Here is a 13,761-nt window from a genome sequence, read left to right as displayed (position 1 = left end):
TGGCTCCGGGATTGAAAATTCACTGGCATGAGTGCATTTCACATATTAGCTCACTTAATCTTTTGTGCCATTTTAAAGATAATGCTATTCCCTGGTAAATTTTAGGGAGGACAACTGTATGAGGCACAGCCAAATTGTAAGTTGCTATGGTCACATTAAGCAAGAATGTGAACCCAGAGAATCCGGTATCTTTTTTTTTTCTCCTCTCCTTTAGACTAGGGATAGGAGCCAGGCCTCATCCCTAATGCTAGGCTAGTGCTCTACTTCGGAGCCACATACACGACCTAACAGTCTGGTTATTTGAATACATACTCTTAACCACAACATTAAATAATATGCTATCAATTCTTTCTCCTCACTGCTAATGTAAAATTGTCGGTGTGACGATGCTTTCGGTGCTGTATAGCAAACTGACCTGTAACTTCTTGACCTCACCCACCTCTCAAGTCCTGGGATCACAGGTGAGGGCCGCTCTGCTGCCCTTCGGGTGCTACCTACTCAAGCATGTCTAGCGTCTTGCCCTTTCTGATTAGACAAAACAAGTGGTGAAGTCCTTGTTAATCATAAAAAAAAAAATACAAAACCTTAAATTCAATCCCTTGGGAAGAAAAAAGTAGCATTAAGATAATTAATATGAAAACGATAAACGGCTTGTTACCTACATTTTACACTCAGGAATGGTTTTTAAAATTCACGTGAGCTTTCAAAATTCATAGTTGGTATTTGTTTAAGTTCACGTTATGTAAATGAACTATAAAGACAAAGAAATTGTTCACACTGCAAGACAAGATGCTTTTAGCCACAGAAGGTTTAGCTGCAGACTCCTTTGAGTGCCAAATCTCCTGTGATTTAGAGACTCTGATTTTGAGCCAGAACAGTTGGTGGTACTTACCAGCACTGAGGAGGCAGAGGCAGAAGTGCCCTAGGTTCAAGGGCAGCCTGGTCTACATAGCCAGTTCTAGGCTAGCCAGGGCTCCATAGTGAGACTGTATATATATCATATATGTATATATGTATCAGATATATATATGATACATACATATGTATCAGTGTAGATAATACTTAGCATATTTTATTAAAGGTGAATTGTGTTTAAAAACAGTCTTCCCACAAGGGAGATTCTGTGTAAGAGAGAGATTCCTAGCAATAAAATCCAAGTATGCTACTATGTGAAAATAAATGTAAAAGGTGAAATATTTTACCACTCTAAAAAGTTCCAAGGCCTGAGCTGAGTTATCCAAGGAGAAAGAAGTCAGGACAATCCAGAGAGGCTGAATGTGATATATTGTGCACCTGAGGCTGTTTCTTCGGGATCGTGGTACCTTAAGAGTAACTTTTCACGCATTTGCTTTAAAGACTATTCACGGCATGTACTTTAATTTCTCCACAGAAGCCAGGTGCGTTATTCTCTGGTCTTGGTCTATTTGATTATTCATGGGACTTTTGCTCCCATTTACTTTAAATAACCAGCATTTTCCCTTATACTTAACAGTTTAAAAGGTACATTGTATCTAACGATAATCAGTTTTAGAAGATTAAAATGATGTTTGTTCTTTAGTCCTACACACACGCGCGCGCACACACACACACACACACACACACACATATATATATATATATATATATATATATATATATATATATATATATACATCTTTATAGCTAAAGAGATGTCCAAATTTCAGGTGACAGGCTCTGAGGAGTAAGGACATCTACTGCCACTAAGAAGCAAAGTAGCAGGCAGCAATGAGATAATCACAGTATTGTATATACATTTGACCCAGAAATATCAATTCCAGGAACCTATTCCAAAATGCAAAGTGACTGGAGCAAAAGGCTGTTCATTGCTGTGTTGACTTTAATAGGAAATAATCCAAACAGCCTCCAAGCGGGAGCTAATAACTAAAGTTGCTGCATCTTGAGACACAACTGGAAAAAATGGAGCTCACCTCTATATATCTTTCAGGATATACACCAAATTAAAAAATACAAAGTGCAGAGTAGTATAACACATTTTTTGGTGTGTGTGTGAAATAGATAAGACTATGAATGTATTTTGGATTATATTCTGAAAGAAAGGAACAGAGATCAGCAAGGAGGATAGTAACTATTGTATAATCTTTTGTTAAATAGATTTGGGTTTTGAATCATATATACATTTTATGTATTCTAAATAATTTTAAATTCAAAAGAACAATCTAATTCCTAAAATTTGAAAATTCATGGAAACAAGTGATATAACTACATAATAAGTTGCTGTGTCATAACCATACCAAGCAAATAACTAACGACTTTAAAAAAAAAAATCTTACATCATCCGTAGAATATGTTCCCTGGAAGAGCAGAACTACAAAAAGATCTTTAGCTTTGTTCTGATGGCTTATAGAAATATATATGCTATTGCTTTCAAATCCTATGTGTTATATGCAGAGAATTGTTAGGGCACCAATCTTTCAGAATAAATAAAATCCATATAATACTAAGGTTGAGTTAGAAAGAAGTTTATGACTTTTTTCAAAAATGTTTCTTATATAGTAATAAAATGCACTTATTGAAAAAAACAAAAGCTTTTGCTTTGTGTATCAATTGTATAGTATAAGAATCTTTAGCATTGTGTTGTATTTTTGATACATTGCTTTCTATAAAAAGTACAGAGGTGCTTTGGAGAATAGTAGGTTGTATGCTGGGATGCAATGCACCTCCCAAAAATGTATGTAATGGATATATTTGTGGTCTCAGAAATCAAGGAAGCCATTTAAGTCTAAAAGACTAGTGAGACAGGACAAAGATCCAAAGTCACCAACATAAAAGGGTTGAGAAGGGGACAATGTGACCATAAAAAAGCAGTGAGGACTATAACTGATGGAAGTTCATTGATTACACTTGAGCTTATGCATTCGTAACTAGACACAGCTTGGGCAATACTCTGAATACCGCCAATGAGTAAAAGAATTGAGTGTTTATTCTGCCTTCCCTGTGTGGATTCTGCTCAGTGGTCTTTCAGCCTGGCACACGCCTTGAAAACCGAACCTGAGACAAGCTTACTATTTCGGCCGTTGACTTTGGACTGTGATCTCAGGATAACTAGGGAACGTGAAACAAGGAAAGCCAGTATGAGAGTGTTCTTCTCGAATTAGTCACCAGCATGGGCAGTGCGGCCTTGAGCGACTTCAGGATTACCAGCTGAGGGGAGAAGAGAGCACATATTAATCATCTCTCGCCTCTGGCTGGTCCTGGTTTCCATCTCGGGGCTTTGGCTCCTCCCACCTCCAGGGTGTGATAAATGTGTTAGGCAGAGTATCCCCCACCTCCAGATCAGGGGTTTGTGGTGGCCGGACAGAAAATGAAATATATGCATGTCCCAAATATCTGCAAATATATACTGTGAAGAGAGGTGCTGTTGAGTAAATGGTTCTAAGAAGTAGGTAGCCACAGAAATGGCTACAGCAAAAGGTGGTTTGGGAAGATGTAAAACAGGAAACAGGCCTCTACTAGTGGGGTAACCAAACTGCTTAGAATAAAAAAGAAAGGGTAGAATTAAGGAACCAATGTTTTGTCATTCTTTGTAGATTCATTGATTCAGGCATCAAACATTTCATCAGTGAGAGGGAGGCTGGCAGAGCACGTGGCAAGCACCCCCTGTAACGAACAGTCCATTCTGATGTCAACAGCGAGGTTCATGTGTCCCTGCGTCCCTGTGAGGGACATCATGAAGGACACATCCCCACCTAAGCAATATTTTATCCAAAATCACTGACTCTAGATCTCAACAGCTCTCTCATTTCCAGTCTTTAACAGTTTCAGGAGAAGCAGATCAATTAAAAAGCCACTGCAAGAAAGCAGACCAGCAAAGCTAGCCCATGGAATAACTATAAGCAAACTGTGTGGTGTTGTTCTAACAAAGCGACAAGGAGAGAAGCAGGAGGTGAGGAAAGGGATCCCTGTGAGTGGGATTTTAGAGAGAGCGACGAGCCACGGCTGCACCTGCTTGGACTTGTTGGCCCTCACTCTGACAAGCTGACTCTAAAAACTCAAAGAAACTTGAATAAATATGCTTTTGATATATCAAATACTGTAAAGCAATTATTAATCAGTGTGGGTCTGTAAGAAAAATGTCAACATTTTTAACTAGTGCATTCTAAAGCCTATAGCAATAAGATAATGTCAGGAATTTACCCTAGGGCACAAAAGAAGCCTAGGCCAGTGATCCCACAGGAGGGCCGGAAGCCCACAGGAGGGCCGGAAGCCCAAGGCCTGCCAGGGCTCCAAAGTGAACCTAGAGCTGCTCTGAGCCCCACGTTCTTGCTTAAAACAACAACAGCAACAAAAACATTCTAGAAAGAAATTAACAAGTACACTGAAATCTAGGATATTTTTTATTTTGTGCTTTAGACAAACAGTATTCATTTTACTATTCTGTTTTATGTGCAAATATTTTTTGAGAAAAATAATTGTTTTAGAGACAGATGTCACTGTATAGCCCAGGCTGGTGTCAAACTTACGATACTCCTGCCTCTGCCTTACAAGTGCCAGGATTATAGATATATGTCTCGGGTCCAGCATGCTTAAACAATTTTTTTGAAGAAGAAAATAAGTGTCTTCATCTCTATTTTACCAATGACTTGGCCAAATTTTAAAAAAAAAATTGAAAGTGAAGGAGTCGGAACTAAAATGACCCCATTTCTCTCTTTTGTATTGTGTTACTTTCAAAATATATTGTTTCTATATATTTCTTCATTTATTTTCCAATTTCAGCTACACATAAGTTTTCTTGACACTGGCCCATGCATGGTGCCAATGGTCTCTGCCTCCTGGTAGTCGCCTACACAGCCCTTCTGAATTGGCCAAGGGCCAGTGTTTCTGGTCAGCGGCATCCCACAGAGATGGTATTTTACTTCCAATGTAATCTTTTAGCCAGCTGTGATGACCCATGTCTTTAATCCCAGCACTCGGGAAGCAGAGGTAAAAAGATCTCTGTGTGTTTGAGGCTAGCCTGGTCTGCATACTGAGTTCCAGCAGTCAGGGTATCAGGGTATCAGGGTATGTATATCACAAACAACAGAAGACATTACAGCTTCTACCTCTCCACCTTAATATCTCTCTCTCTCTCTCTCTCTCTCTCTCTCTCTCTCTCTCTCTCTCTCTCTCCCTCTTTCTTCTTCCCTCTCCCTCCTTTCCTCCACATGCACACACAGCTACAACCTTTGCTTGGAAAAGCCACACCACAAAAAATTCTAGGGAGAGGGCCTGATAGTAAGGAATTAGCCCCGGTGCAACAACGGACCATCTTGGAAGTAAATCTTCCAGTTCCTCTGGGGCCTGAAACCGTGGCACACAAGTTACCCCAAACCAAACACAACCAGGGTGGACGCTCTGGATTCCTGACAATCCTAATTATGAAAAGCAACAATTTTCAGTTGATAAATAATGAAAGAGTTTGTTACGCTGCAATAACTAATGCAATTATCTATTAAACTTCATAGCATTTAATAAAGTGAACCTGCTACCAACAAAAGATCATTCTCAGTTCTAGTCCTTTTGCCTCTCCACCTTGAGATTGTCTTCATTTTATCCATCATTACTTAAAAGTACTATGTAATACTGGGTGTATCACAAAAATATATCATTTGACTTATTATTTTTTAACATAAAAAGGAAGTTCTGTGCTAGTGGCAATTTTTTATCTTTTTTTATTTATTCAACATTATTTTGCTGAGAATCACCTGTAGAAATGTGTACAGTGACATTTCATTTTATGTCTCTGCTTTATAGCACCCTTCTGTGACAATACCACACTTTCTCTCATCACTTGTCAGAGAATATTTTGAATATATATATGATTGTATATGATTATAATATATAGTTATATATGTAATTTGGAATATATATGATTACATATTTCATATATAACCCAAATATTCTTCCACAAGTGAATATATGTGTGTGTTTGTATGTATATATGTATGTATGTAGTCTGTGTGCGATGTGTATATACATGTGTATATATCCATGTTTTCGTGTGGGGCACATGTGTGATCATACATGCACATGTGTACACATGTGTGTCTGTGTGTGTAAGTCAGAAGTTGACTGTCTTCCTTGGGCACTCTACAATTTATTTATGTGGGCAGAGAATCTAACAGGACCCACAGCCCAACAGTTTGGCTTCTCGGGCTAGGCAGCTTACGCCTGGAGTCCCGCCTCTGCTTCCTGAGCTCCGGGTCTACAGGTCACCATCACACCTTCCTGACACTCTACCTGGGTTCCAAGAATCCAAACTCCATCCTGGCACTTGCCCAGCACAGGTTTTATCCTCCACGTCATCGCCCCAAGGTGTTTCCAAACTCTTTCTCTGTTAGAAGAATGCCATGCTGGACAGGCAAATGGATGTGTCTGGTATATATGGCAAAAGATGACATTTACAGTGGGATCTGCTCAGGGTCTGTGAATATTCAACTTTAGAAGATCATTCTAAACAGCCTTCCAAAATAGCTTTTCCAGTTCCTCCTTTATCAGCCGCTTCTGGGGGATCCTATTGATCAGCTCTTCTCAAAACTTGCTATTGTCAGACTTCTGAAGAATTCCAATAAGCCAGCATCGCCCGCCTGCTGGCCCAGGATCCCACTGCAGCGAGGCTCAGCTTTAGTCTTTCCTGGTGCTGCCTGTCCTTCTCCTTGCCAGGAGAGAGAAGGGTGTTTGCCACAACTCTTCCTTACACCTTTCCTTCACACACTCATTGCTCAAACGGCAGCCTTTCCTTGCAAAGTCCTTCTCGTGGTGGAAGCGTTTGGCCTTTAGAGTTAGTGTGTTTAGGGAAGAAATGGACCAAGACCCACTCTCTTCTCCACGCTCTCTCCCTGCAGGGAAGCTGGTTAATTTCACACTAGGATTAGCTCCACAGGAGAAGTTGGCCCTTCTCTTTCACAAGGACTCTTGCCAAGGGACTATTTTCTTTTAGAAACTTGGACTGGGAAGATTTCTGCTGAGGTTTTCACTTGAACATAGACAGTATTATAAAAGGCCAGCCACCTGGGTTTTACGGCCCTGTCCTGAATAACTACACGCTCATAAGACTCATCATTTAACTCCTCTGAGTTTAACGTTACTCAACTGTAAAAACAAAAGCAGGTGGTCCCCCGGGTCCTTTTAAGTGCCAAAATGATTTTAACCAAAATTAGTAAACTAGTAGACTGATCCTAGGGTCATTTTCTTCTCTCCCTGACTTCCCTTTCCTCTCCTTGACCTGATTGGTCACAGCATTGGTTCAAATCTGAGACCTACACAGAGAGGATTTCGGAGAGTGGCCCACTGGGCTGCATTTCTTCTCTGTTTGAGGCAGATTCTCCTGTATCCTTGATAGGGCTGTGCAGTCAAGGGTGGCCTCGACCGTCTGAGTCTCCCGCCTCTGCCTCTCGTTGTAGGCGTCACAGGCATACACCCAAATGCATGATTCTTTACACCTTGTGTTTGCCGCTGCCTGGCAAACATTCAGTGCTGCTCTGACTGCTTTTGTTGGTACCACACAGTGTCTTCCGTCAACTGGGTGGATAAGGAAGAGATGAACTGGGTTCCTAATCTCCAGTCCCACCTTCAGTCTTCAGTTGGATTTTATTTATTTATTTATTTATTTATTTATTTATTTATTTATTTATTAATGAGTTTTATGTGTCACCATACCACCCGAATCAAAGCCTCATGGCCTGAGGACCAAATATCTTTATTTTTCAAATGCTCTCTAGGAATTTCTGATATGCAGGCAGGTTGGGACTACCGTTCTAAATAATGATCTAGCTTTTAGCTGTTCTTCTCTTGCCTGCCCTCCCCTCCCCCTCCCTTCTCTTCCCTTCCCTTTATTCTTCTTCATTTTTTTCTTTTCTTTTTTTTTCTTTTAGAAAGGAAAACTCCATTTCCTAGAATTCTGGTGAGTTCTAATATACATTTGTTATATAGAATATAATATGTGGTAAAGGGTTATTAGGACATACTATTATATATAGTATGTACCATATATATCTCACACATATAATATAATATAATATAATATAATATAATATAATATAATATAATATAATATAATATAATGTATATATATTCAGATTATAGTGCCATGGCATTATTTCAGCAATGGATGCCTTAGAATACCCCTAAAAGACATGAACAGATTTCTTCTGTTTTATATCACATTTTCCCCCTCTAACACTGGATATACTTTCAATCATTGATGTACAAACAAACAATCAAATCAGCGCTATCAGTTAATGCTAAGAAATCCCTTTTCACACCTTTATAAAAAGCCAGCTAAGTTTTTTTTGTTGATAACTTCAGTGACCAATCAGTTAAATAAGTCAGTGCAAATTGCTATGCAGATTCACTCTAATTTTAGAAATAACTATGGCAGCAGGCAGTGGTGGTGCATACCTTTAATCCCAGCACTTGGGAGGCACAGGCAGGCAGATTTCTGAGTTCAGGACCAGCCTGGTCTACAGAGTGAGTTCCAGGACAGCCAGGGCTATACAGAGAAACCCTGTCTTGGGGGGAGGGGGGAGTACTTGCTATTCTTGCAGAATAGTACACTTCCAAGCACCCCCTTGGTGGCTTACGACACCTCCAGAGCATCTGGTACCCCCTTGTGGCATCTGCATACACACACACACACACACACTACAAAGATTCGGGCATTTAGCATTAGCATTGCAAATATGGGAGCAGAGACTTCAGTTTGATGGGTGCAAAGATCATTTAAGGAGAGCAGATGATGAGGACAAATCATTTAAGGCTGATGATTCCCAGAAACCCATGTGAGAGAGCTGTCACTGTTAACCGCTGTAGTATCAGAGCTGTTTCTTAAGATTGTCCTTGTTTAGATCACCCAGAGGAACTCCGCTGTGTTCTGTTCTTTGAAATCATGCCATAAATAAACATCTGTAGTAAATATGTTTGAACATGACGGGGCTCGTAGGACTGTGCTGGGAGTAATCGGTTTGAAGTGCATAACAAAATAAAAGTAGTACGCTGGTGCCCAAAGCACTAAAAGTCGCTTTATTTTTCCAAGAATAAAAGAGACTACATCTCTAAAGTCTAAACAAAGTATGACTACAAAAGCTGTTCTTTCCACGGACAGTGACGGAGCTTGGTGATTAAGAGGTCAGACATGGGAGCCAGATGCTCTGTGTTTGAACTCCGGCTTCGCAATTAACTAGTCGTACAACGCGTTGAAAAATCCTCTAGACTACCAGTACTGTAGTTTTCTCATTTGTAAGATGGGAAGAATAATAAGAAGCACTATTAATGGGCAATTATTAAGATTAGCATGAGCTCATAAAGACAAGGAACCTAGCAGAGCGGCTAGCGGAGACTAGGCTTATAATACAACACCCCTTGGCCTCCATTATTCAAGGGAAGGGCTTTTTACCTTCAAACTAAAAAGAAATACGAAGCTCCCTTATTTCTTATACTTTTGGGAAGACAGCTGTTTTTAATTCCAGAACAAATAATACAATTCCCCCACATAGCATAAGCACATGGATGCAAACAGAAGACAGCTGAAATACTGTGATGCTTTGAAATGTCACAGTAATCTTGTTTTAAGGCTGTTCCCACTTATAGGGCCTACAATTTGTGATTTAAATTTTTAAAAATTGAGACATGGTCTAACTCTAGCCCAGGCTTACCTGGAACTCACGCTGTAGCCCCAGCTAGCATAGAGCTTACCATAATCATCAAGCTCACCATAATCATCCTGTCTTGTCTTCCGAATGACTGGAATTGCATGCATAATCTACCATGCTTTTCTTTTATAATCTGATTTTCAGAGACTGCTATTTGTGATGGTTTGTATATGCTTGGCCCAAGGAGTGGCACTATTAGGAGGTGTGGCTTTGTTGGAGTAGGTGTGTCACTGTGGCCATGGGCTATAAGACCCTCGTCCTAGCTGCCTGGAAGCCAGTATTCTGCTAGCAGCCTTCAGGTGAAGATGTAGAACCCTCAGCTCCTCCTGAACCATGCCTGCTGGGATGCTGCCATGTTCCCACCTGGATGATAATGGACTGAACCTCTGAACCTGTAAGCCAGCCCCAGTTAAATGTTGTCCTTATAAGAGTTGCCTTGGTCATGGTGTCTGATCACAGCAGTAAAACCCTAAGACATTATTCATTATTAAAGACATCTTTTTACATTTTTGTTTATTTATTTTGTATGTATGGGTGTGTGCCTGGGTGTATGTATGTGTACCACATTTATGCAGGAGCCCTGTGGGTGTCAGAAGAAGACACTGGGTTCTCTAGAACTGGAGCTACAGGTTACTCTATGAGCTGCTATGTGAGTGCTAGGAATCAAACCTTGGTCCTCTGCAAGAGCAGTAATGGTAATTATCTGATACAGCTAATTATCTAAATAAATACAGACCAGCCTAATCATGGGTCTAAGCTGTTGACCTGTGTTCTGCTTGATAAAACTTTTCCAGTCTGCTTCTATCTCTGTTCTGCTTTGTCTCTGGAGATATCTCTGTTCATCTTCTTGCTATTCTAAGAGACTCTCTATACATGTCCTGCTTGATTGTGTGTGTGTGTGTGTGTGTGTGTGTGTGTGTGTCAGTTCTCCAAACAGTTCTCTCTAAAAATTTCTCTGGATAGCTCAACTGCTGTGTAACACAGGTCCAATCTTTTATTTTATATCAATTCAGTCATTTACTCAAAGTTTCCTTTTGATTACTTTACAAATCAGTATCCCTAGACCCTAGCCCTTTGATTCCTAGGAGACTCTGAGCATACCTTTTGTCTTATCTTTGCAAAAGAATTCAGAGATCTGCCTGCCTTTGTTAAAAACAGATTACAATAGAGGAATGGATACAGAAAATGTGATATATTCACATAATGGAGTACTGCTCAGCTATAAATTCATGAAATTCTTAGGCAAATGGATGAAACTAGAAAAATATCAACCTAAGTGAGGTAACCCAATCACAAAAGAACACACAGGGTATGTGTACTGGCTGGTTTTGTGTGTCAACTTGACACAGGCAGGAGTTATCACAAAGAAAGGAACTTCAGTTGGGGAAGTACCTCCATGAGCTCCAGCTGTGGGGCATTTTCTCAATTAGTGATCAAGTGGGGAGGGCCCCTTGTGGGTGGTACCACCTTTGGGCTGGTGCTCTTGGGTTCTATAAGAGAGCAGGCTGAGCAAGCCAGGGGAAGCAAGCCAGTAAGAAACATCCTTCCATGGCCTCTGTATCAGCTCCTGCCTCCTGACCTGCTTGAGTTCCAGTTCTGACTTCCTTTAGTGATGAACTGCAATGTGGAAGTGTAAGCTCAATAAACCCTTTCCTTCCCAACTTGCTTCTTGGTCATAGTTTGTGCAGGAATAGAAACCCTGACTAAGACAGTATGCACCCATTGATAAGTGGATATTAGCTTAAAAGCTCAGAATATCCAAGATGCAATTCACATACCACGTGAAGCTCAAGAAGAAGGAAGACCAAAGTGTGGATGCTTCAGTCCTTCCTGGAAGGGGAAAAATACTCATGGGAGGAAATATGGAGACAAAGTGTGGAGCAGAGACTGAAGGGAAGGCCATCCAGAGACTGCCCCACCTGGATCCATCCATATACAGACACCAAACCCAGACGCTATTTCGGATGTCAAGAAGTGCTTGATTGACACTGATGTAGCTGTCTCCTGAGAGGCTCTTCAGACTCTGGCAAATACAGAGGCGGATGCTGTCAGCCAACCATTGGACTGAACACAGGGTCTCCAATGGAGGAGTTAGAAAAAGGATTGAAGGACCTGAAGGGGTTTACAACCCATAGGAAGAACAACAACATGAACCAACCAGTACCCCCAAAGCTCTCAGGAACTAAACCACCAACCAAATCCTGCACATGGAGGATCCCATGGCTCCAGGCACATATTTAGAAGAGGTTGGCCTTGTCAGACATGAATGAGAGGAGAGGCCATTGGTCCTTTGAAGGCTTGATGCTCTAGTGTAGGGGAATGGTTGGGCAGGTGGGTAAGTACCCTCATAGAAGCAGGGGGAGGGAGGATGGGATAGGAGGTTTCTGGAGGGAAAACCGGGAAAAGGGATAACATTTGAAATGTAAATAAATAAGATATATTTTTTTTAAAAAGGAACAGATTACAAGCTAGTTGGATGGGACCCTGTCCTGAAATTACCATTTCACCGAGCCGGAGCCTAACCTTGGCCTGCCCTAGGCAAACCAAGAGTTCAGTTGCCTTGAACTCAAGATCTCTCCGCTTTTGTAAATGTAAACAAAAAAACTTAGCTGGGTGGGATCTCCTGCTATCACCACTCCATAAATCTCTTTATCTCCTTCCTTGGTAATTTTCTAATCCATTGGCTCACACAGCTCAGCTTCCTTTGTTCCTTTAGATCCACGAAGCCCCTCATATAATTCGTATTGCATTCTTATTTTTTGCATAGTTGAGAAATTATATCTTTTTAAAACTCACATATTTAGAGTTCTTTTCCATAGCCTTGAGGGCCGCCCTGAAGGTTCCAGCATTTACCTTTTTGCTAAAACATTAGCCACACCTTTGCCTCCTGGACTCTTGCTGTCTCACATTGTTGTGCAGTCAGTAACATTAACAGAGATGACAGACTTCAGAGGAATGTGAAAATATATACATTATTATACAAACAAGCCTTATGCCCATCGATCATTAGCAATATTGGCATTATTGGAAGGGAAACACAAAATGCTGATAATTTCCCATACTAGGGGCTCCTTGCTCTATTTTTCTTAGTTTCTTAGCTTACAATAGAGCTGGAGAGATGGCTCAGAGGTTAAGAGCAAACACATGCTTCTCTCTGAGAGGACTTTGTTCTATTCCTAGCACCCATGTCCCGTGGCTCAAAATTCCCTGTACCTCCAGTTGCAGATGGTCCCCTGACCCTGTCCCAGGATCAGGAACTGTGTCATTCTGTCCCCACCAAGGCTGAACCACACCAGCAAATATACAACTATGTATATTATATATTATTTAAACATATATGTATATATAACTTACATAAACAATATATATATAAAATTGTCCTAGTTTAAGGTTTGGGGTTTTCTTGTTTTGTTTAAGATTTATTTTGGCCCTTTTGGCTCCATGATGACAAAACAAAACAAACAAACAAACAAAACCAAGGAGAAGGGGAGGAGGAACAGCAGCAACAGTTGTGCCCAGAAAGGCCAAAGCCGTGTACAGCCAACTGTGCCTGATGCTTGCTCAAGAACAAGGCCTTTAGAAAGTTCGTCTTTTGGAGCATTGGACTTGCTGCTGTGAGGGACAGGCCTGAACGTCTAAAGCAAGTGTCTCCAGTGCTAATGTTCTTCCCAAACTCTACGCCAAGCTGTGTTTCTGCATGAATTTTGCCAATTATAGCAAGGTGGTCAGGACTCGATCTCATGAAGCCTGGAAGGACAGACCCCATACACACACACACACACACACACACAGAGAGACACACACACACACACACAGAGACACACACACACGCACACACACACACACATACACGCACACACATACACACACATACACGCACACATACACATACGCACGCGCACGCACACACACATACACATATACGCACACACATACACACACGCACGCATGCACGCACGCGCACGCTCACACACACACACACATGCACGCATACACACACACACATATGCACACACATACACACACATACACACGTGCGCGCCACCATGCTGCACTGCGGCCTCCACCAAAGTCCACGTAAAAGAGGTGGCTT

Source organism: Apodemus sylvaticus, chromosome 19, assembly GCF_947179515.1.
Source record: "Apodemus sylvaticus chromosome 19, mApoSyl1.1, whole genome shotgun sequence".
NCBI lineage: Eukaryota > Metazoa > Chordata > Mammalia > Rodentia > Muridae > Apodemus > Apodemus sylvaticus.
The sequence above is the reverse complement of the archived record's forward strand: the minus strand, read 5'-3'. Positions refer to the sequence as shown.